Source organism: Anser anser (assembly GCF_964211835.1).
Source record: "Anser anser genome assembly, chromosome: 2".
Taxonomy (NCBI): Eukaryota; Metazoa; Chordata; class Aves; order Anseriformes; family Anatidae; genus Anser; species Anser anser.
Genome location: NC_139721.1, coordinates 102,522,242 through 102,544,668, shown reverse-complemented (window position 1 = coordinate 102,544,668; position 22,427 = coordinate 102,522,242). Strand labels below are relative to the sequence as shown.

The 22,427-nt window shown below is 43.1% G+C and overlaps 1 protein-coding gene across 5 annotated transcripts in view; it reads left to right on the top strand.

Moving 5' to 3' along the window:
* Nucleotides 1-1,084: 1,084 nt before the first annotated feature.
* Nucleotides 1,085-22,427, top strand: part of GLI3 (GLI family zinc finger 3) — a 217,807-nt gene continuing 196,464 nt past the window's right edge. Inside the window, exons 1-2 of one of the 5 annotated variants that reach the window (XM_083825634.1) lie at nt 8,546-8,966; nt 10,053-10,140. The gene's annotated coding sequence lies outside the window, so the exon portion shown is untranslated. Of the gene's footprint in view, nt 1,269-8,545; nt 8,967-10,052; nt 10,141-22,427 lie in introns of those variants that run through there. The other 4 variants (XM_083825632.1, XM_083825633.1, XM_083825630.1 and 1 more) reach the window with 4 other exon arrangements.

Here is a 22,427-nt window from a genome sequence, read left to right as displayed (position 1 = left end):
AATAAACCAAAGAAAAGAGAAAGAAATCATCCATCTACACCATAGCTGTATTTTTGGAAAGGAAAACTTTGAAAGCTTACGGTGAGCATAGTATGGATGCCATTTATAGTTTTTGGCATTCTTCCTTTGGATTGTGTAAAACTGTTTTGCTTGCTTAACACTAAATGCATGTAAAATGAATACCTGGAACCATTCTTTGTGTCTTGGGATTTTTTTCTAGTCTGTTTGTCTTATTTTTAATAGATTATTTTTCACTTTGAGATATTTTGCAAGCTTGCTTTTTCTTTGTAGCTATTTGTGGTGGTTCCTTGAACTGAAGATGATAATCATAAAACCATGGCTGGTCTCCACTGTAAAATGTTCTAGTGCCTTTGAAGGGGCATTGGTCTTACTGTATATTTCCAACCTAAAAACTGTAATTCTTGTGATTTTTTTTTTCAAAACTTGTGTTTGGTTTTGTCTTACTGGCGTGAAATGCAGGACTATATATTATAGCACATCTTACATTGTTTTCCTTGTCTGGTGTTCTCTTGGTTGGCCAATTGCTGGGCTGTGTCAGTACCAATAACAAGTTAGCACCAGCCTGCAATGTTTATTCAAGTAAAATTTCACAGACTTTTTGTTTGCTTGAGCACTGCAGGACTGAAACCTTTTAGGTTCAATCAAAATAACACACAGTTCTTCCAATTTATTAGGTAGTTCTCAGATTTTCTTGCCAACAGTTGACAAATTAGATGCCTGTTGACAAAGTGTCATAATTTCATAAGGAAAATGCTCCTTTACTCCTTATTTTCCAAATAGCTTCCTTAGGATGAAATGCTGCAAACATACAAAACATTGACATTTGCTTTAAGTGTGGGGGTAATTCCAGTAAATTCAATCGAATTAGCTGCATTCCCTCATGCCCATCCAAACCCATGGCAAAAATTCCACTGACTTCAGTGCTATGGAGTGAAATCTGGGACGGACTTGGGAAGCAGGATTCATATTTGGCAAAAAATGGGAAAAAAAAAAAAGTTGCTAAGGCAAAATATAATTTATGCTTTAATTTAAGACCTACAGGCCCATATGTGTCCCCAGCTGCTGAAGGACATTGAAAACTGCTGGGAAGCTCACTGATTGTTAACTACCACCTGGCACCAGGTTTGACTTCAGAGTGCCAGGGGTTCGGATCACAGCCAGACCACAGCTGGAGAAGGCAGGTTTTGCACCGTGGGACTCCTCTCCAAACTTCCACAGAAGACTTCTGTGAATTTGTGTGATGAAAGGTAGGAAGATCACTGTCTCTTCTTCCCCAAATATCTGCAGGTTTCTCAGCCTTTCTTGTGTGCCTTTGCTTGCTAGGTCCTAGGAAGAAACAAAGCTTGCTTATCTCACTTTGTGTAACTAGCTAGGTGTAATATTGAAAACTAAAGGCTTTCATACCAGGGCCTTAAATTTAGACAGAGGGAGCTCAACTTTACTGTGTTTTTATCATCTGCTGTTTTGTGACTAATACATTTTTTAAAAAGTAGTACCAAAGAACTAAATATAAGGCTATTTTCAAAAAGAGGGAGGATATTTCAGGTTCAGAACAGCCAGTTCCTCACAGGCTCTTGTGAATGTTCTTCATTGCAGGAGAGGAAAAGGGAGGGCTCAAATTGTCTGATGTAAATGACCAGCAAGGGAAAAAAAACTGTAGGAAAGATGAGAGGCTACAAAAGCATTTTTGTATGTGTGCATATGTACATATTTGTGCATGTGACTACTCTGTCATTAATGAGAGCTCTACACGCTGCTGGGCCTCACACCAGCAGCAGCTTGATCTCTGTGAATACTTGACCACCTTTCTGTTGAATTAACCAAATACAGATACGCTGGCTGCAGGCGAACAGAAAATCTCTCATCTGGTATAAATTCTGACTGTTCAAGCTTGTTAGCATTTCATGATGTACTAACTTCCTACCAACAGAATAGCCTTATGTTGTTGCATGGCATTGTTCATCCATTACTAGAAGCTGTAAATCTAGCTTTACTGTATTTCTGGACAGTCACCTGGTTTGGGGCATGATGCCAGGGTTAAGGGTGGGAACAAAGTCACTGACAATCCCTCCAAAGTATCACCTGGTGCAATATATATGCATTTATTTGATCCAATTGGTGGGTGTGCAGCTCAGTGCCCTGTTCACAACAGGACTAAGCCAGCAAGTGGTGTGGACAGATGGATGTGAGACTGAGTGATTAAGAGAGGTAGATATAGATAGATAGATCACATGAGGTCTTGGAGGATGAGAAATTCATGCCTTAGATTCACTAATCCTAGATATCACCTGTCTAGATACCATCAAATATGCTGCGCTGTATATTTCTGTAGGGACAAATGTCCATCGAGGACAGATTAAGGCCAGTAAACCGGCTAGATTCCTGATGTGATTTGAGTTTGCACCCAGGTGGCCAGAGAGGATAAACTAGCAATTCCCAGGGATGCCCGAAAGCACACGGAAAGCTAACTAACATACCGACACTATTGTCACGCTTTACTCAGGACAACCTTAACTGGGGACACTACTGTAGTAGTAGAGCATTAAAACTTTATGAAAAGATATGTCAGAAATGCACACTAAGTGGCTCATTATACATATGTAGGGCCAAGATTAAATTGCTTAGGAGATGTTTACCCATTTTTCCTGTTGTCATCAAGAAAAAAGCAAATGAATCCCTTGTACGTTCATTTGAACTATGACAGTGGGTATCAACTACCTATTAATAATTGTTTAAGAAGCTGATGAAAAGTCTGAAGACTGCAAGATTTCTGTGGTATTTGAGAATGCTTTAACTTTAAAATATGGGCTAGTAGATTTAAAGCTTAGGGAAAAACCTAGTCATTTCCTCGGGGAGTGCCTGAATGCCATGTTTCACCTCAGAATGCATATTTCCAATTCACTGCATCAACAGCTGAAGAAAAAAAAAAAAGACATTTTGACGGATCCTTTATATATGTGATATTTCCCACCATGACAGACACAACTGTACTAGGCAATGTTAAAGTAGGATTGGATATACTAGGAAAACAGTCTTTTTTCTGATAAAGATTATTTCATTCAAGGAACTGGTTTAAATTCTGCCAGCAGAAGAGTCTCTATAAACTCCATGCCCTGTACAAGGGCTTGTGACTACACCTTGCAAAATGCTGCCAAACCCTTGCCCATGAAGTCCAGCACCTCAGTCAGGAGAGAAGCTGAGACAGTTCCCTTGAGAGAGGTCGCAAGTATCCCAGATCATTTCAAGGGGATGTTAATGATGATCTAGCTAATTATAACAACCTAAATATCAGCACCATTAGCAATTTCATTTCTTATTATAGCATGGCAAAAAGGAGATAAACAGATTATTTATGCTTCTTCTGAGTGGAATTCTATGATTTTGGTGTCTTTATTGGAAGCAGCCTGTTAGACTCTGCTTTTCCCTGTACGTTTCCTACCTGCTAATTAGTATGTAGAGGTTCTTTTAAATAGCAAACATAGGAAACTCCCTCTGCTTGTTTGCTTGATATGTTTACGCTCATATACCAAAGTGTCACCCCCCCTTCCTTCCTCCCCCCAAAAAAAGTTTAAATTTCTTGGAAGAAAACTTTCTTCTTGTGAAATCAATGTTCATAAAAATGAAGTATTTTAATGCAACTATATATTAAATTAGAGAGGGTAAAATATCTTATGCAAAAGTTTATATTGAAGAACTGGAGAGCTCAGGCTTTCTCTGTAGCCAGCCCACAAGTACAAAAAATCCTGCAGAAATGAATGCATTTTTGGTCCATGTGTAAACCCCAGCTCTTTGCATTACTTTTCCTTCAGCAATCACAGCAAAGTTAAAATAGATAAATAAAGAAGAGGTTACACTTATGCATTTAAGATGGGAAGTGAGTAAAAAATATCACTAGTCCTTGATCTGTTTCATTTTATTGCAAGGCATTCAAACCTAGTGATGGGTATGGTATAAATAGCTAGCTAGATTACTTAGATTAAATAGCCAAAGAAAGGATGGTGGATGAGAGATGATCTGCTAGAGTAGAAAGATAATCCTGATCACAAGGGATCAGTCCCTCTCCCACTGAAATCTAGCAAGATTATGTCCTTCCCAAATTTGTTAACCTCTGTGTACCAGCTCTATATCCCACATTAGGCCATGCACCCTTCCCTGTATCCCCAGCTTCTCCTCCTGCAGACTTGGAGGATTTTCTCATGCTACCACCTCATACCCCTGTTTTTCTTCCACCAGCTGTCTCCTGAGACCTCTGTGCTGTGCTAGACAGTCATGCAACAGTTTGCAATATGTGCGGCCAAGTTCTCTTGAGATAGATACTGAATCATAGAATCATAAAATATTCCGAGTTGGAAGGGACCCATAAGGATCATTGAGTCCAACTCCTGGCACCACACAGGTCTGCCCAGAATTTTAGACCATGTGATTAAGTGCACAGTCCAAACACTTCTTAAACTCCAGTAGGCTTGGTGCAGTGACTGCTTCCCTGGGGAGCCTGTTCCAGCGTGTGACAACCCTCTCAGTGAAGAACCTCTTCCTGATGTCTAGCCTAAACCTCCCTTGCCTCAGCTTGACACCATTCCAGCGGGTCCTATCACTGGTGACTAAGGAGAATAGATTGGCACCTGCCCTTCCACGCCCCCTCGCGAGGAAGGTGTAGACCACGATGAGGTCTCCCCTCAGCCTCCTCTTCTCCAGGCTGAACAGGCCAAGTGACCTTAGCCACTCCTCATACGTCTTCCCCTCTAGGCCCTTCACCATCTTCGTAGCCCTTCTCTGGGCACTCTCCAACAGTTTTACATCCTTTCTGTACTGTGGTGCCCAGAACTGCACACAGTACTCAAGGTGAGGCCGCACCAGCGCAGAGTAGAGCGGGACAATCACTTCCTTCGACCGACTAGCAATGCCGTGCTTGATGCACCCCAGGATATGGTTGGCCCTCCTGGCTGCCAGGGCACACTGCTGGCTCATATTCACCTTGCTGTCAACCACAAGCCCCAGATCCCTCTCTGCGGGGCTGCTCTCCAGTGTCTCGTTGCCCAGTCTGTATGTATAGCCAGGGTTGCCCCGTCCCAGGTGCAGGACCTGGCACTTGCTTTTGTTAAACTTCATGTGGTTAGTGATCGCCCAGCTCTCCGATCTGTCCAGATGGATATAGCTTCATGGATGTTGCAAAAATGACCAGAAATCAGTGCTGTGGTTCCATACTTCAGTGCTTCACCTGTGCTCCCTGAGGTCATTGCAGCGAGACCCTGAGAAAGCACAGCAGATGCGCCCATTTCATACGATTCATTCCAATAGGGTATTTTCTTTTTGGAAAAAAAAAAAAAGTAACTGTCTTGATAGTTTTGTCTGCTAGGGGGGTGACACTTACCTGGATAACCAGAAACAGCAGCTGAGGGTCTGGCTGCCAATGGGGAAGTGGGTGCCAGTGCTCCAAAGGGTAGTGGGTACCAGGAATACCGAAGACAGCAATCTTCAGAAGCCAAATGCTCACTGGCATTGGAGAGAACGTGGAGGGTGGTGCTGCTGGGGGCAGTGAGAAGACCAGCTGTTGGTGTGACTTAATGTCAGGTCTCTTGCATTGAAACTGATGTCGGCAGGTTACCTGCAGCTATAGGGGAACATGAGCGCACAGCCTGTAATTTTCAAGGCATAGTCAGAGAAGAAGTGGGGACATAAGGTAGACTGAAGAAATGCATGAGGATTGTGCGTGATACAAGTTTTGGCAGAAATGTCCTGTGGCTGTGGTATCTTCCATCAGAGAGATGGGTTTGGGCACTGACTATCAGGTCTGCTGTAAGAGCCAGTGCCCATTTGCAGGGAAACAACGTAGACAAGTCTCACGGTTCAGTTTCTCTTGAAGGGGCAGTCCAGCTGTGTGGAAAAATCAATGCATTTTGTTAATATATACTTTTTGTTTTGCTGTTGCCTCTTAAAATTTCGATTCCTCTGAAGCAGACATGAAAGATTTTAAGAAAGGCAACTCCCTCAACAGAGCTGCCCGTTTTCATTTTGTTTAGCTGAAGGGTCTTGGATGCTCTAAGCTTCTGTTACGTGCTTCATTGTCAAGGTGTTGAAACATTTACAATACATTTCAAATGGCAAATGTCACCCTCTCTCCTTCATTTTTTATTTTCTGCTTGGCCTGACCATTCAGACAGGCACAGGCAGAAACCTCCGTTGTTTTTTCTGTTTCTCTCAAGACTTTCACTGCTCAGAAATACATCAGAAGTGTTTTTTTCTTTTTTTTTCTCCTCCACATAAGCAGAGCTCAAATCATTGTAACTGCTCTTTAGTTTTTAAAATTTCTTGACTGTCTTAATTTTGATAGGATTTGAGTGTAATGAAAGGGGTTTGTTTGTTTGTTTAAATCAGAAATGTGTGCCTTAAATAGAGCTGGTATGAATCAGAAATTAAAAAAACAAAACAAAACCACCACCAACAAAAAACAACCCTATGAAATATAATTTTATGATATAACAAGATGTCCACACTCCCAGGAAACAGGAAGTTCTTTTTTTCAGAAGTCTAAGAGGGCCATACTGATCTGAAGGGCTGTCCTCAACTTTAAAATCATAGCCCTATTCAGACATTTTTCTATCTATTGTTAAAATTAATATCTTAAGTTCATCAATACTGAATTATAAATCGTTTGATAAGCAGATTAATTTGTTTCTTTTATAGAGTAACACCTTGTATGTAAGTTAATTTCCCCTATTACTTTTGAAGGCTTTCATTATCCAAACTGAAAAGGAAACGTTTGAGAGAAAAAAATGACTGCAACAATATAAAGGAATAGGCAATATAGAGAAAAGGAAAAAGGGAACTATGATCTGAAAGAATCATATAGCTTAAACTGACCTCTAAAGTGACTACAGGTTTACCTGAACACCCTCCTGTTTATAGATGTGTATCTAAACCAAAACGTCCTCAATGCCATATAACTATCGCAGTACCACAAGGCAGCTAACAATATACCAGGACTCAAAAAGGAAGTCCTGTGAGAAGAAAAAGGTGGAAGAGTGTCAGCTCTTGGTGTCTGTTTTCAGACACTGCTGTTGCACATGCAGGGCCATGATTTGCCCCTTGGTTCGCGGTCAGATTGCTGGCTGCGGTGTTGTGGTGCTGGGTTCACAGACTGCCACCCTCTCCAGCAAGTGCCAGTGCTTGCCATGATCCCCCACAGTGCCCGGGAACCAGGTTTTGGGGATCTGCTAGCCCTAGTGTGTGAGGCAGGTTGGAGGACGCGCACCTCTCGCTGGTCATGAGGGCATCTAGCTGCTGTGTGTCTGTCCTCAAAGCCAGGGTGCTCCCAGCACCGTGAAGTGGGCTCGCAAACCAGGATGCCTGGCACGGCCGGGGCTTGAGGCACCCCTGAATTACAGGCATCTCTCCAAAGCTGTCTTTCCTCACCCAGAGAACATTTCCAGGTGAAAGCAAAGCAAAGCAAAACAAAACAACAGGAAATTCAGACACGTGGTGGTGGCCTTTGGGTCAGGTAGGCTTGCCTTCTCTTGGTTTCTAAAAAAATCACACACCAAGGCGCCCCAAACAACAAAATAACTATGGCTTTGTTTTGTGATAAAACGCTGCACCTTTTTGACGGCAATATGAACGGGAGCTTCATCAAACGCACGGTGTCAAAGGCTAGTCGTTCATTTTCAGGGAGTGAATGGGCCTGTCTTCGAGCACCGCTGATTTTTGTGGGACTTGCTTGGGGCAGTCCTAGCTCGGGTACCTTGTTGAATCACCGGCATCGGTAACTATCTTTGCTCGGCTCTGTTGCCAGCCAGGTTATGAACAAAGGTGCCTATGAAGCATTTGACATTGTGATGGCAACAACTTAAATATATACATTTTTCCTTGGCCCCGCCTTTGGCTTGTTGGAAAATGGCTGTGAAAATGTCTCGTTTATGTTTTCTGAGACTTTTTTTTAGCATCGGGGGAGCGGTCTGCAGCGCTAGAAAAAGCCAAGGTGTCACTCGCCAGGTCGCAGTGCTTCCCGAAGGAGGGCGAATAGGGGAAGGAATAAGTCCGGTGCTCTTTTGGCTTCCTCACAGCTGCTGCGTCTGAGGCCGGGGGAGGCGTGCAGGGAGGCCGGGAGGAGCTGTGGGCACCCATGCCACTCTTCCCCTCCGTGTGGTCCCACAAAAATCGCTGTTTTCAAGTCCAGTCGCACGGCTTAGGCGAAACTTTGCCTTCAAGCCCCCCGCTCCTGTCAGCCTGCAGCCCACCGGGGGGGGGGGGGGGGGGGGGGCGCGTTTTGCCCCCCCCAAATCCTCGCCTTTGGGCCGGGGGGGGGAGGAAGGGGTGCAGCTGGGGACGCAGGGCGAGCTGGAGGATGAAGGAGGAGGAAGAGGAGGAGGAGGGGGGTGAGGAGGGGGCCGCCCCGGGGGGGTGCCCGGCGTCGCCCCGCGCTGCCTCCCGGCTGTGGGCGGGCTGTCGCCGCCTTCGGGCCGCCGCCGGGGCGGGCCGGGCCGGGCCGGGGGGATGGCGGCGGGGGGAGGAGGAGGAGGAAGGGGGAGCGGGGGTGTCATGCCGAGAGAGCGCCTCGCAGCCCGCCAGGCCGCGGCCCGACCCGCACCCCGGGGCGCCGCCCCCGGCAGCGCCGCCGCTTCGGGGAGCCCGCCCGGCCCCATCCCGGCCCCGTCCCACCCAAATCCCGGCCCCGTCCCACCCCAATCCCACCCCACCCCGGCCGAGGGGCGGCGGGGAGGGGAGAGCAGACCCCCCTGCGCCGCAAGGAGACGGAGGGAGGAGGGGGGGAAAGTTTAGCGGAGGGCGCTGAGGAGCAGGGATCGTCCCGAACGCGTCCCCGAAGCGGAGCCTTTCCCCTGCTCCGAGGCAGGGGGCAGCGCTGGGAGGAGGAGGAGGGGGCGGTGTTGGCGCTGCAACATCTGTAAAACTTGGCGGCGAGGAGAGGCGAGGGACAACTTTTCCGACACGTGAGTACCGCGGCGCCCCGCTTTTATTTCCCTCCTCGGCGGCCGCGCCGAGACAAAACAGCGCCGGGGGGGTCGCGACGGGACCGAGGGGTGTCCCGTCTCCGTCCCCCCCCCCCCCCCCCCCCCCCGGACTGCTGGGTGCGAGGCGGCGGCTTTTTCTTTTCCCTCTTCTTTTCTGCTTTTTCTTTCCCCTCTTCCCCCCCCCCCCCCCCGCTCTTTTCCTTGGAGCGGCTCGGCGATGCCAGCCCGTGACTCAGGCTGGGAGCTGGGTTTACCAGATCCCCCAAACACCGGAGGAAGGGGGGTAGGCGGGTGGGGGGCGAGCCAGCACCCAGCGCCCCCCCCCCCCCGGCCCTCCGCCGCCTCCCCTGCCCGCTACGACCCTTTGGGGGGGTAGGGGGGAGACCCCATGGGTGCTGTGGGGTCGTGGGCGGCAGGTTCGCCCCCCATATGGGGCGGCGAGCTCTTTGTTCGCCGGGCTCCGAGTCCCCCTCGCCGCCCCCCGACCCCCTTCCTCTTCCCCCCCCTCACTCAGGGCCCGGGGGGTCCGGCCCCGAAATGGCTGGCGCTGGGGTGTGTGTGTGTGTGGAAACTTCAACGTGGAATAAGGGGGGTGAAGAGGGTTTGGGGGCGCTGTCACAGCCCAAGGGGCGAAGGGAAGCTGCGTCCCGTCCCGGTGTGTGTTTTTTTTTTCTTTTGGGGGGTGTGTGGGGTGGGCGCCCCGCGGGGTCGGGCCGGGGGGGGAACGGCCTTCGGAGGAAAGTCAGGGAGGAGAAGTTAAAGTCGGGGAGGAAAACTTGGGAGGAAAGTGGATGCTCGGCGCTTTTAGGGAGCCCTCAAGCCGGGCCCTTGACAAACAATTCCTGTTCCTCCCCGCGAGCTTGCCCGGCGCCGTGCCCACTCCCAAATCCTCACGCACCACGTGAAGAGAAAAGGTAAAAGGACCCCCCCCCCCCCCCCCCATTTATTTTATTTATTTTTTTTAACCCTTTGGTGCGTAGTTTTGATTCGGTCCTTTGGGTACAGCGTCCGTGGCCTTCTGCCAGTTCGTATGTAGATATATTTATGTAAAACATTTTCTCTCAGCTCCCTGCCAGCTGTTCCACATTTTCCAGCTGCCACTTCAGTTTGAAATGATGGGCTGTATGGATCTCAGAGAGCCTTTTAGTCAAAGGTACGGATAGCTGTCCACTTGATATACAGTGTCACGTTTTAGAGGCCACTTAACTAAGGGAGCATTAGCTAGCCGTCCACAGCTAGATGCTCGTCGCCGTCGCACTCCTGCCACTTCCCGCTTGATTTGCAAGGCTCAATAAACATGATTTTTATGCTTCGACGTGCATACTTTGTTTCTTTTGTGCGTGCTGCGGAAAAACTTGGAAGCGGAGTTTCTCAGAGGCCTTGAGATAATGCGGCTAATTAAATTAACAAACGTTTTTAAGAGGGCACCGCTGCCCCCTCTTTCTGTGCATGCTGCGGGTACCTGTTCTGAAACCGCTGAAGTCAGCAGAATAGTGAGAAATCAGCAAGTTCGTCCTCCCTCCGCGTTACAAAACTGTTTTTGGTGTTGAGCGAGGTTACGTAGTGAAATCTGCAGGAACTAGCCTTAAGTAGTTTGAATATTTGTGCAATTGCATTGTAATTTGGAAAGGTGCCTCACTGATTGATTCCTATAATTATTTCATTTAGGTCCTTTATTAAAAATTAATGATGATCTGACACTTTCTTAATTATATATGTCACGATTATTTTGAAGGAAGACGAATGCTGTGTTTTAAAAGTAAAGTAACCTTAAAATGTAAAAATTGCTGTGACCACACCACTGTGTTTCAGCTGAGGAAATATATAGTCAAAGTAATGGTGAATGAGCCTAACAATGTAAACTGTAGGCAGCCTCCTGAGAGTCTGTTTATACAATGAAGCTTTGGGTTTAACTAGCTAGTATGTAAATACTATCAGCCTGGTGTATAGCCCGATTTTAAAAACATAAATAATAGTAACTATGAGAGAAGGCTGTGTGAAGGGGGAGTACTATTTCTTTTAAAAGCGGGATTATGTGATTTTGAATGAGTAAGAGGAATGAGTAAGGAGTGCGCTCCCTTAGCGTATGCACACTCTTTCTCTTTTAAGCAGAAGTGGAAGTAAAACTGTGGCTTAAGGTGCCTGAATGAATGCACGGTTGCGTTCAGATAATTGCACATGCTTTTCGGTATGACATGCTGTTTTCCAAGGCATTTCTGCGGAAGTACTACAAAACAAAGACATCACCTGCATTTTCCTGCCTAAGTGGAGTAATGTTTTTGGCTTGAGAACGCGCGCAGTGGCCAAGACAGCATTTACGGCTATAAGTAATCTTCAGCTGTGAAAGGTACATTGTGTATTTTCAAACACAAAAACATTTTGTAACTGAGAAATTAAAGTATTGACCGTTGTAAATCATTTCTGTTTGTTTTGGAATCGGTGCTAGAGGAACCAAATTGTTGAAGTTTTGAGATAGAATTTGTTCATCTCGCGGATTAATTATTTTTTTATTTATTTGTTTTTAACGTGATAAATATGTGCATTTGATACCCACCCTCAGAAGTTTCAGTTACACTTCCTGCCTCGTTTTTGGAAAAGCTATTTCATTACCTGCACTCTGCAGCGTGTTTGAATTTCATCCTGTGTATTCAAGCAAGGAATGGCATGTTTTTGTGTTGCAGAGTGTTAGTGAAAAGTTAGTCATCTTTGCCAGATAAATAAGGAATCTGATGGTTATTAAAGCAGGATTTATTTGGAGTTATGGAAGGAAGCAGTTTAATGCTCAGTGTTGCATGCACTCAGCTATATAGAGACAGTAATGTACAAAGAAAAAGCAGACTTGAAGGAAGAGTGAATCAATGAGTCATGAAATCCTCAGGAAAACCTTAGTAATGGAATGTTAATGCTTTTAGACTATAGTAGATTATCTTAAAAGTCAGACTTTTCTTCTTTATGCAATTGTTGTAAATCCCTAGCTAAAGAATACTTTGAAGAAGGCTTTAGTTTTTCTGGCACCCATATTCTGTAGTCATTCTGATTGTTTTGGAAGATTCAGGAAATTTTCTGCCAACTTGCAGTTAGGCAATTAAAATGCTAAAATGGCTACAGAGGAAGCTTTTTATTCAACAAAAGGTTCAGCTGTAATAATGATTTCAAGTTGTCTTTTAAGCATAGGTTTTATAGACATCCTCCCTTTAGACTTTGTCATTTTTATAAGGCAATTGATTTGTTATACTTGAAAATCAAATAAAATGAGACAGAATAAACAAAAATAGGGCATGGGTGCTGCTGCAAACTTTTCAAGTTCTTTCAGTGTATTTTTCATCTTTACTTTTATTTGATAGGTCTGTGAAATAGAGCTGTAGACTGGCAAAGACTTTAAATGAAATTTCACACTTTGATGATTTTTTTTAACTTTGATATATTGACAGCAAAAGGAGCTGCAAAGCTTTTATATAACTTGAGCAGTAACGCCAAGCAGCAGTCAAACGTCTCGATGCATTTGTGTTTAACTGCAGAAGAAAAACATGTCCATGGGCAGTAGAGGGTTCTTATCAACTCCCTAATCCCAGATCCCAGCAAACCTTGAGGGCATGCCTCAGATCTTGCTGAAATCATTGTAGACTCTCACAGTTTGCAGATTAAATATGCTATGTGTTCCTGGCTCCAACAACAGTTTTATGAGCTCACTAAGCTTCCTGTTTTAAGATCCTTTTCTGAAGTTTTTAGGAGCTGCTAAAGGCGATGCTGTCTAGGGCAAGTGGTACTTGTTAATTTAGAGACACTTTAGATATTTCATTCTATCTGTAAAAATAGCCAAAATTGCTATTTCCAAATTGGAAGGCGAGTTACGCTGAAAAAAGAGCCCCTTTAAAGAGTGATTCTGTTGTTTTAATGTGTTTGTCAGTACACAAGGTTACAAAGTTTATGTGAGGCTTGATTTGTTTTATGGGGGCTTGACTTTGACTAGGCCCTTTAGATCGAGACTTCTCCTGTCGTAATTCTAAGCACAGCATAGCTTTTAGTACATAATTTCTGAGCCTCTTTTAACCAATTGTATTTGTAGCAGCTCATTAAACATACCTTTGAAGTTCTTATTCTCCTTTAAGTGTCAAAGAAGGGAAAATGTATTCTGCCAGTGGTGAATTTCAGTGAATCAGGTAGTTAACCCTGGGATTTGTTGACCCTTAAGAACGAACAGTGGGTGTTGCACCTCGCATTCTGGTTCTTGCCTTATTTTCTAGCTCTGAAAGAGTTAACTCTTATATTTCACTCCCTGTAATCATGTTTATGCATTTGGTGTAATAGTTTTAATTAAAAAGGAAAATACTTATTGTCCAACAACATGTGTCATGTTATTCCCAGGAGAACTTGAGCCAATTTTGTGCTTAAAGGTTACTCAATGAATGAAATTTTGAAAGCCCATTTGTCAAGGTGCTGCGCGGTTTCTGTTAGTTTTCAGCCCCCAAATTCATTGTCTGCGTGGCCCAGTCATTAGTCATCAGTGTATTAGTGCTGCCTTCAGGCAATGCTGCCCAGCACTTCTTCACACCATTATAGCTCTAAAAGTGTACTCTGCCGACTTGTAGAATTACCGCTCCGATTTCCGCTTGGCTGGGTCTGAGGTAAGTCCCCTCCCTACCTTCCAGCTCACTCTAATCCCTGCTTTCTTTTAAGGCTGCTTTCTGTGGAGATTTAGGGGAAAACTTTCTTAAAGATTGCCCTGGCATCACACTGTGGTTTTGTTGTGGTGTATGCCGTACATATAAATTGTACCTGCATTACCTTGAAAATGAATTAAATTGGCTGCCGATCTGAAGAGTTGGTTTGTCTCTCTCTCTTGAAGAACAAAACAAGAAATAAGACAGTACATTGATCTTTAAAAATGCCTGCAATAACATTTAGATTGCAACAAGGGACAAACTAATTGGGAGAGAACACATTTGTCTCCTAATAGTTGCTGGGTATCAGAACTGGTAAGATCGGAATCCACTAACCAGAGATCCGAGATCTGGTTGAATAATTTGTTAGCTGAAGTTGTCTCTGTTATGTCAGTTGTTTTTCTTCTTTTTTTTTTTTTTCCCTTCACTGGTTACCAAAACCAATAATCCCTTTTTAAAACGATGCTCAAAATGCTGCTGTGTGTTTTTGGTACCTGCTAGTTAAGCTAGGGCTGAAGGACCCACGTAACCTTTCAGTGGTTTAAGAGCTGAGCCTCCCCTCAGCAGCGTTTGCTGCTTTGTATATAATTCTGTTTTCTTTATATACTAATCTGTTAATGTCAAGCAAATCAACTGTGTGTAAAGAGTACTTCATCCAGCTGGTAAGAGAATGAAGCCTTCATTAAATAAGATGTATGAATACCTGAAACCGAATAGTCAGAAACACAGATCGAGTTAGTGTCGCTTCAGTACAATGTCTGCTGTTCTGAACTGCCTATATTAAAATGAAATCCTAGCACTACCGATTCATAACTAGCAGGGCATGTGGTCTGGTGTGGTTTTGCTTGGCTTTTCAAGTCACTATGAATGTTTTTTCTTGGAAAATCAGACAGCTGGATAATGCTGTGATTACATGATTCGAACAGGGGTAGTGGATTTTGAAGTAGTTTGTACTGCAGCAGTTCAGAGTTGTGCTGTTGTATTTTGTCAAGGTAAAAAGAAAACTTGAAGGAATCATGATGCAGTTTTACTGCTACTATGAGACAGGTGTAAAACCTAAAATAAACTGTAAAAGCTGAAGATAAAGTTTTATAAAGTACCTTTCACACTTGAAGTCCTTCTTGGCTGTACAGAGCTTTCCTTGCTCCTTTTACTTGTGAAAACATCTGTCTTGGGTTAGAACGTGAAATTCTGGATCGAGGCATCCCGTAACCTGAAAGTATGCTGTGCAGATAAATAGGATTCCAGGAATGGGAACGGTGATCAAAACGTGGCGCTTTCAAGAACGTTCTACTCAAGTCCTTTAATCTCGTTTTAAAATGCTAATTGTAAAATACCGGATGCAGTCTTTTTGTCTTTCATTTGCATATCATAAGTTGAAAACAGAAGGCACATCTCTGCAGTAGATGTATATTAAATATGTTCTTCCTTGAGCTTAGTTCCTGTATAGATTGACATTGATACATAGGTCTAGTTTTGATTCTAAAGAAACTTTCATCTGTTGGGATTGATATGAGATAAAGCAAAAAGTGTGAAGAAAATGGTTGCGCCACTGGAATTCATGGTTAGCTTTAGCGCTCTAAATTAGAATATTTTGGCATTTTTCTGTGGCAGTTGTAGCGACTTCTTATTTGATGAACTAAATAAATCATAATGCAAAGCACAGCCATTACAGATGTTTGTAATTTGCTTTACCGAGTTGTTTGTTGAAATACCAGCAAGAGGGGAAAGAAAGCATTGTATACCCTCCCCATAAAGGTTTCTATTGCCAATAACAGTATCAGTGGAGGAAGTCATAGGGTTTGTTATCAACACAGCAAGACTTGCTGATTATCTTCCTCTGGGCATATTCCTGCCTTTTCAAATCTTGAGCATACGAATGCTCTAAATCAGGTTTCATGAAACAAGTGTTTTACAGAAGGAAGTCACTATGCTAATATTTGTTTTGGATTTAGTGCTACTGAATTCCTGAAGAAAAATATGGGCAAAAAATGAATGTAGACTTAGCTCAAAGTAAGTGTTCAAACTTCCCTACTATTGCTACAAACAGTCCACAGGAGATTTTTTCCCCCATGTTAATTCTTTCACAGGTAATCTTATTTTGACATAATTATTACAGCTTTTCCTGCTCTACAGTTTGAAGCACAAGGACATGCAGGATTGCAAAACAAGCTTACTCTGAATTTTCTACCAATATTAGTTTAATTGGGCAGGAGTTCTGATTTGGAAAGGGTAAGTGTATTGCTGTTTTTAACACCCTCCCTCTCCTTCCACAGTATATTTACTGATTTGGAGACTTCAAAAGTATGTGGCGCTTTCTATTTTTTAAGAAATAAAATTTGTTCTATTTTGTGTTTAGATAGTTTGTAAGAGAGTCAAAGTTAAAATGAGGAATAGAAAGAATCCCAAGACCATCTGATTAAAATAAGTATTTAGATGTAGTGTTAACAGCATAGTTTGTTTGTTTGGGTATGTGTTTTTTCACTGTAAAGTTCAGTTACTAAATCTAAAGAGTCTTGGATAATGGCTGGATTATAAATTTTAACCTCAGAGGACACATCAGCTCTGAAACGAAAAGCCGCTAAAATGTATTATAAGTTCTAGCTCAGTAACCCTCAGCTTCGTGCTGCTTGTCCCCAGACAGCAACTTCTGTGAGGGATGGAGAGAGGGGCTGTTAGGAATCGGGCAGTTTGACCCAAATCCTACAGTCCTGTTATCCATTACAGTCTGTTTCTTCCAGGGTAAGAAACTATGAATCACCGCTTTCCTTGTGGAAAGCTGTTTTATTTAGATACAGGCTTTAATCTGTTGAAGTAATAGTAAAAACATTTAATTGGAGTTACACTTAACAGCAAGATAAATACCGTAGCAGGAGCAGAGATAATCTACTTGCAGGAGTCAGGAGTATGTGGGTGATGTGTGTGAAGTGCAACCGAGGTGCTGCCTCAGTAGAAATTGTCACTCTCATCTTTGCTGATCCTGTTGTATGTGGGTATGTTTTAAATATTTTTTGTAACTTTTGGCAATTCAGTTTATCTGCATCAGAAAGATGTAAGCAAATGTAATTCCTCTGGAGTCAAGCAATTATTACACTTGATCAGTAGTTCAATGTACTCCATAGAATAATTTCTCACTTAGGATCTTAATCACGAGGATGATAATAGTACTGCTTTGCCTAGCTGATTGCCTTTGTGTTTGTGATCCTGCATTATTGTTGCCACAAGCTATTTAACCTATCAGGAACAGATCAGATCATCATTAACCAGGCTTTAGGTCTAGTTGTTTTTCAGTCTTTACGGGGGAAAGAAATCAAAGGAAAGCAACCCACAGGAAAAGACAGCAGACAGTAATGAATTTGGAAAGATTGTGTTAATACATATGGTGCCCTATAACCTGGGGTATTTTTTAATTTCAAGCAACAAATCTGCCTATCTGATCCAATCATTTTGTTTTGTCTTTTTTTCTAATTTTACTTTGCATTTCAGAACAGATTTAGAAGTATGCAGTTCGCAGCTAGCACACTTATAAATCATGCATGTGAATTAAACAGAGATAAGTATTGTGAAGTATAAGGCACCTTTTTTTTTCCCAACATATTAGTGATTTGATGTGTTTTTATTCTTAGTGGTTATAAGACTTTTTTTGCCAATAAGACTTAAGTTTTTGCTCTGTTTGTATCAGTCTTAGTGACTGATATTGTGACCAGCTGGCTCAACAGGGAAGAATCTGAATGAAATTTGCCCAGGAGTAGTTAATGGGGTTGGCAGAGTTCTGATTAAGCTTACAAAGAACCGAGGAAAGATGAAACTATTTAAAAAACATATAGCATGTAGATTAGTTCCTATAGCTGTTATAAAAATGGTTTGGTGTACCAAGAGGTTAATGCTGCAACTGGAATGTACTTTTGAAAATACCTGAGCACTACTCGTGTATTTTTCAGCGACTGCTGTCAGGGGTAACTTTGGCAGTGCAGCTTTGCCAGCAGGTTTGATGAAGAGCAATGCTGAAATCGAGGTGGGTTTTAGAAGTTGAATGTACCTGAATCAAGCCTGTATAAATCAGCGTGAAATAGCTCCCGTATAATAGCATAGAATTGTCTCATGAAAATTTTGCATTTGAATGTATCTGAACAAGACAGATTTTTTTTTTTTATCCTTAAATAATCCCAAGGAACAGTGTAACTGGTTTTGATAAAATTGATAAAGGGTCCTTTATGGTTGAGAGAGGCTGTAATTTCCTGATTGTTCTTCGTGCCTCCCTTTGTGTTTTTCACTTTCATACAGTTGTGCCGTTCACGATGTGTTGTATCCCCAAAGACTGCTTCCAGTAGTGTGGATCAAAGTAGTACCTATGAACACCCTAAATACCCAGAGCCATTTCTGAAAAATTAAACATGCTATGTTTGCTTGCACGCTGATTGGGGCACTCTGGTTGCTGATAGCAATCAGTCTGAACTTCCCTACTGCTGATGTAATGATGATGAATGCTGTGACACTGCTATTTCAGACAGCTCTTCTCAGCGGATGCAAACCACTTGTTAATGAATTGAATACAACTACAGCAGCTTCAAATGAAATTGGGAAAGGCTTTTTTTTTTTTTTTTTTGCAACGCATTAAAAGATACCTCCTCGAAAATGTACCTAATAAAGGCAGAAGGTTTAAGTTTGCAAGAAACATAACCCATTCTAACAAGCAAATTGTCAGTTTTCGACTGTGATTCCTGACAGCTCATAGTGAAGCAGGTATTCTTGTGGAAGTCAGTGAGACTATGTGCATGAATAAAGATGGGTGTGATCTGGTCCTTAGAACTAATTCAATATAAAAACAATGATCTAAAAAGTAATTCAGAGAGGAAAAGAAATGCAGAGCTGAAGATTTCTTGTAAAACTGAAGTGTATGTTCAGAAAGGGTCGCGTTTCCCGCTCTTCTGAGGACAGGGCTGCTCCACTGGTTTCAGTTAGTTGGCATTGTGAGTAAATGAACAGAGAGATTCCCACCCCCCAGTATACTAATATGATTATTTTTACTACTGCGAGGCACAGTTTTATGACCAGCATACGTAAGGACAGGAAATTATATCATTTCAAATTGCTTGAAAGAATTTTTTTGTTTGAAATACGTTGCCAACATATTGCCATTTGCTGATACTCCTTTTAAAAGAGACAGTTTTCCTGGTGTAACTAAGCTTGTTCCTAAATTTTCTGTAATTTAACATGTTTGTGAAAGTTTACATTTTTGATTCAGAAAGAAGAGACACACCTGCAGGCAGGTTGCTGTTTTGAGAGGGATTAGGTCAAAAATGGGGGTCTGGAATTAATTGTGCAGGGGGCTCAGGCTTTAGGGATATTACAAAAGGTTCAAGCATGATTGAATGGGAAAAAGCCATGAATGTTTGCTTTCAGGAAGGAATGTTTATCCCTCTATTTACCTATGAAAGTTCAGACTTTTACCCGTATACTGTTATAGCATTTTCTTGCCATTCATATGCACATGGAGATGCTGGATAGCTGACAGAAACTAGCTTTCTGTTTTTTTGAAAGCAGAGCTCATTCTTGCAGAATAGATATATATTGTCTCAGGCCTGGGGGCAGGAACTAGGAAGTCACTGACCCACATGCTGGGGAGAGCCATGAACATGATAAAGGAAACCCCATCGTATTCTAATGTGGAGATGACGTCAGGCTGGCTGATTTTTGGAGTGCTTTTTGATAAGGATTAGTGGCCAGTGGAAATAAATCTTCACATTGTCCTGGACTTTTTTTTTTTTTTTTTAGTAGATTGCAATTCTCATATCTCAGTACAATTTCTGAGAGAAAATAAAAATCACAGCCAAAATTACGGAGAATAATTCCAGAAGAACTGCGTGTCTGGTTTGTGTTTTCAACCTGGGCTTAAGTTTGTGTTCATGAAAAAAAGATTTTTTCAGACACCATATTGATTTCCAGGTATCTGCTTCCATATCAGACGTGCTTGGCAAAACACACCAAAACGCATGCCTCCTATCGTTAGTCCTGCAATCTCTCCTGGCTTTCCTGCCTTCTCCAGCCATGCCTATTACCACGTAGCTGATGCAGCACTGGGGTGTGACTGGAGCTGCTGGAATTCTTGCAGATGCCCTTGGACCACGCGCGTGGGTTGGGAGCAGAGGGAGGAAGGCACAGGAGGGAATGCCTGCAGCCATCGGCTGGTGATGCAGAGAGTGGGACTGAGCAGGAAAGTTTACTTTTGTGATGCTCTCTCTTCAGTGCTGACATGAATAAAACAGCCTCCTATATGTAAACTAAGCAGACATGAACCAGAACAGGTACCAAGAGCAAATGTTTATATTAGCACGTAGCCAATCCTGCAATTTTCTGTCCAAAATTCCACTTCAGCTGCTACTTCAGACCTGCGTTCTGCACTGTTGTCCACGGTAGGTAGCATAAAGCAGGAAGGTGATAGAGAGTGTTAGGAAATAGTGTTACATCTCCTAGTCATCTCTGCATTAAAACAAACAAAAAATTAACGAATGGATGGATGCCTCTCTGGGCAGCCACATGTTGCTCTTGAATTGCAGATGATCCTATCTTTTTATTTTTATTTTTTAAAGGAGATTAAAGCAGTGTTACCTCCTTACCATACCTTTGTCTCTATCCTGTTGTGGGCAGCGCTAGGATCAGGTTTTAGTGGAGGCACTGTCCTGCCATGGAGGAGAGGGGAAGGAGGTGGAGATAAGTGAGGGCTTATTGCTCCTATCAGCCCAGACATCTGTGTTTCAGGAGGTGGCGGAATGCTGCAGACACCTGTCAGCATTTTCATGACCTTTGCCCACGTGTTTCATGCCACTCTGCTGGCCTTCTGAAATGGGGGTAAAGTATGTGACGTCTTCCTTTTTAGCTGAGGAGCGACTACAATTGTTTCCTTTCATGACTGTTAGCCAAAGACACAGGCTTGTGGACTGAGGACAGAAGAGGGAAAAATTCTGCAGCTTCCCCCTCCGAGCTCTCACACAGCCAAACTCCTTGATGTAAATGAAAATGCTGCCTCAATAGACGACTTGGCCCTTAGAATGCTAAACAGATGAAAAATAGACACAACTGAAAATTTATAGCTTTTAAAACTCCTTCACAGAAAGCCTTGAAATTTGTTCTTTTTCAAGAATATGAAGTAACTCAAATGAGGGTAGTCAGAGCACAGAGCTCACTGAAGGACTAGCTCGTGCACTGGTTGGAGAATGGGCAGCGGCAGATTTTGATGCTCACGTGGCCAGGGCTGTAGAGAGAAAACCAGCATGTTCTGGGCTGCACAAGGTGAGAAGCTTGGCAGCAGTGCTAGCTTCCCCTGGTTTCTGCCATCACAAGGCACTGAAAAGTACATTGTGAATGAAAATTGACCAAAGCTGTGGATGCTTTTGCATAGGGTCTGCAAAGGGAAAGAGGGAGAAAGCATATGAGAAATTTGGAAAGGTCCTCTTTACAAAGCTTGTGTGAGATCTCTCCTCAAGATTTGAGCATTGCTGGGTACAAGTGAGGGCTGATTTGAGTATTGTTAGATCTCTCCGGCTTCGTATTTGGAGGCACTTGACATCTCCTTCATGTACCGTGTTCTGTTACAAGTAATTTCTCAGGTCATGATAATATTTATTGTGCTTTCACAGGTAGATCTTGAAAGTACTCTTATGTTCTGTCAAGGCAGACAAAGCTCCGTTATTCCTTGTTTTTAGCCAGGGAGAAACTCGAGAGGAAAAATGCCTTGCTGAAGGGTAGACCAGTAGGTCAGTGGTGGAGAGGCTCCGGTATCTAGTCCAGTTCTCTGGCTGTGCTGCCTAGCTGAATAATGATTCATTTAGTGATTGGGCTCTTCTTTGATCCCTACTGTATAACAATGAGGCTTTGGAGTGTTTTATTGTGCTATTAAAAAGAACTCCTACCAGGGAGGTGGGAAAGGGGAAGGTTTACTAGACAGCTGTGTTTGTGATGAATTGGCTTTGTAGCCTTTTTTTTTTTTTTTTCCCGGACTGTCAGAATTGGGGAAACAGGTTGCTAATGTAATTACACTTCATTATAGTTCAGTTTGTGGCTTGTTTTGAAGCCTTTGTTACTTGAATTTGTTTAAATCTTGTTCTAGAACAGCGCAACTCACTTCCGTTTCAGACCTGCTCAGCTAATGACTGCAGTGCTGTTTGGAGCTGGAAACATGCTCTTAAGTTATTACTAATTTTTGTCGTTGTTGGATAGGATCTTGTCCAAAGTACCCTGGCACAAGTACTTCAGCTCTAAGCATGGTGTGTGCTAAATATTGGTTGTTGGTGTAAAGCTCACGTGGACAGATTGGTGTGCATCGAGTGAGCGGCCTCAGTGGCCTGGTGAGGCTGCACAGAGTTGTGCCATTCGGGATGCTTGTGGGCTTTTTAGGTTTACATCATGAGTATAAAACCTCCGAGAAGAAGGTGAAGTGATCTGAGGTGTATAAAATGAACATATTGCTGGAGATGGCCCTGAGAAGAGTCAGGAAAGGCAGAATAATCGGCCAGGCCCCTCTGCAGGGCTTTCCATTTTCGTGCAAAGGAAAGTGATCTCATTAGCTGCCACTAGCAATAATATTTGCCTTTCCCTGTGGTTTTCAGGGTGTTGCTCCAATGCACTTTTGTTTGAGTTAGATTTCTGAACAAACAAAATGAGAGATGTTTACACAAGTAGGACAAGGTGTAGAGATAGACAGGATAATTCTGACTGCTTTGTGTTCGGATAGTGTGAATGTTGAAATTTAAATATTTGGCTTCTATAGTCAACATGAATG